We start from the raw sequence: 3,337 nt of genomic DNA on the forward strand, positions 1-3,337 counted from the left end.
TAGGAATAAATTTACTTGCCTTCTCTCAAAGTGTGGGTGTTAGTAGACAGGATTACATAAATCTATTATTGGTTTATGTTTGATAGGTTGAACGTCAATTCCCATAAATAAATAGAAGTATTAGAAACATCAAATGTTAAGTTAAAAATATTGTGTTAATTTATTATTATTATTTTGTCATTTTACTCCTACAAACTAGGTTCTGTTGATATATTTTATTTTGGTCAGGGTACAGAGGAATCGCTTTGTCTACTCAAGAAATACCAAAGACTGGACTTCAAAGTTATATTCTGACTTGTCCCATCCTAAGTATGGAGGGAGGAATTCCAAATGTAGGAGTACACTTTGTAATTCAAGGACCTGATCAGTAATGTATTTTGAAACCACTTCCTAACAATTAAATATATTGTAATGAATTTTTATTTAAGGTTGGGCATCATATGTAGATGTGCAGGAAACAAACCAAAAATAATTTGAAAAGGATATAACCCAATTAAAGAGATTGACATGGTCTAGTGCAAATGGGGATCCCCCACATCTATGACAGACTTTAAATGCTATTTCAAATTTAAAATCATCACAGACCAGCTGCATACAAAAAACAAAATGTGGAGCAGGAGATTTTAACATGTATTCTTACTTGTTTGACTATTCTTCCGCTAATATGGAATGGAGCAGTCGTCCGTGTCAGTCGGTTGATCATTTTATATTACAAGGTTCCAAACGACAAAAGGAAAGTTGGTATTGATTTTAGGGGTTCCTACCATAACAGTGTTTGGTATTGGGGAATGAAAACAAGCATTTCATAAAATTAACTGATAAGAGACAGGTGTAACCAGTAAAAGTGTAAAGCACAAGGTGCCATAAAACATGGGCGGTTGTGACTTGAACCATTTAGGAATTGAGCGCAAGAAACAAACATTTTCAATAATCCTGTCCGGAAACGTAAACTGACCTCTGAAATTACTATGTGACATACCACAGATGGAAGCTTTAGATTAATTCTGACATTAAAGAAGTAGGAGGGGTGACCGAGCATTTTCATGATAACTTGACTAGAACTTGTATGAATGGATCTCTGACATTGAACCACATGGTGTCTTACCTACAGGAAAATTAATGGGATTTCTTTTGGGGGCTGTGACTCAAAACTTCAGGGATTAGGGACAAGAAACAACCTTTTCGAACAGACAATTACTTTAACATAAGTTAATAAATCTATTGTGAAATTGTACCATTGGGTGCCATACTATCAAAGAATTTTGGTGGTTATTATTTGCACTGTAAATTGGGACAAGAAAGAAGTTTTAATTGTTTTGGCTCAATAACTTTGACTATAAAGGAATGAATTTATTTGCAAGTGCATCAAAGGATGCCATATACATATACAACCAAAGGAAGACTCGGGTCGATTTAAGGGGTTATTACTTCGGTTGTTTACAAATTTGGGCGTAAAAAAGGACCAGAAAAGGGCATTTTCTTGGTGTCCGGGGGGATTACTATAAGTGAATGGGTCTCTTTCAAATTGTAGGACAGATGTCATACACCGAAGGGAGTTGATTTTGGGTTTTGTGGCTTGGATTGATAAAAACTGAAAAGAAGCAAGAAACAAGCTTCTTTTTATGTGCAGAAAATAACTTGCATAATCTCTGAAATTGTTCAAAAGGTGCCATAATCCCCAAGACAAGGCTGATATTGATTTTTGGGTTTGAGCTTATAAAAAATTGAGGAAAAAAGGGCCACCGCGATTCCGACCGAATTATTTAATAATATTTAATATTAAATTCACAGCAGTATCAATCGTGGATAGTGTGTCCATGCTTGCCTCAACTGTTCGGGGTTCACAGGGATTGAATTTCAGAATTTTTTTCCACTAGGTAAATTTAGCAAGTACTGAAAATTAAACTCGCTAAATTCAAGTTTATTGAGTTATTTACCTATATTACATATAGAATTCCACTGGCAAATTTTAGCAAGTGGAAATAGTTACTACTAGCAAAAATTGAATTTCAACTTGCATTTAGCAAGTATTTCCCCTTAAATTCGATCACTGATTCACCTCTGTGGTCAAATCAAGCTTTGCCCAGCGAAGCATTTTATTTTTCTTCGTAATTTAACAAAATTGCACCACAAGGTCATCATCATATATTTATTTTATTTATTTTTCCTCTTTACAGATATTTACATTAAATAAACATGGTACAAGTATACAACAAATATATATTCAAAATATTATGATTACACGCACACACACACACACATTTTGAAAAAATGAGTCAGTGGCAAGTTTCAACTCACAATTATTTATGTACATGCAAATGTTCATGACGACAGTAAGGTTATGGAGGGAATAGTCGTGAGAGTATATTTGTAATTATGTAATGTTCATGGGAAACGTACTCGGTTCATGAAGACCCTTTAAGATTGAAATAAGACAAGTGAGATTTCATGAAAACTCGTAATGCTAAACATGATAAGGTTAGATATATATATATATTTATCAATGAATACCGATGAAGACTACAAGTAATTTATAATAAGATATGAATACTGTTCATGAAGACCAATTATCGTTATGGAAACATTTGCAATTAGAGATGTATACAGGTTAAGTACGCACATTTGCACACACACACATACAAGTATGCACATACATAATCAAGACACTTACAAATATTCTACATAAACACCCACGCCATGGTACACACATAATCACACTTACAAATGCATACACGCATGTATACGCACACACACACACTTGTACAGAGTCATAATATGGATCATCATATATAATGTGAGACTAAGCAAGAAAAAATAGTATATACATGAAGACTTTTATAGGGTTATGTTCATTAAATCTTGAAATAAAAATAAAAATTTTGGAAAAAAGTATGAATTTAAAAAATTTAAAGGAAAGCAATAAAAGTTTCTCACATAGTTCACAACTCATGTTCACAGAGACCTCTATTATTTTTGAAAAGTTTATAAACACTAGTTGAATGAATAATTTAATGAATTAACAAGTTTAAAGACAAAATACATTATAATCAGAAAATGTATATACAATACAGCACGGTTCAATATAAATCTATTCTAACTGATATTTTAAAGTTATTCACTCGGAAAGATATGAAATGTTCATGAGTCTTAGAAGATGAAATGACAATCGCAAAAAAAATCCTCTTTTGTGGAGTCACTAAATTTGTCATCAGGGAGAAATTTATCCATCATTGTTTGAAGTAGTATTTCACTTTCAAGGTTGTCCAGATAAACAAACAGATTAACGTCATTGTCAATTACTTTGTTCCAGAACGCATCCCATAATGGTTCAGTGTAC

Source organism: Perna viridis, chromosome 7 (genome assembly GCF_037379345.1).
Source record: "Perna viridis isolate PV_CMFRI_1.1 ecotype Kerala chromosome 7, ASM3737934v1, whole genome shotgun sequence".
NCBI classification, from domain to species: domain Eukaryota; kingdom Metazoa; phylum Mollusca; class Bivalvia; order Mytilida; family Mytilidae; genus Perna; species Perna viridis.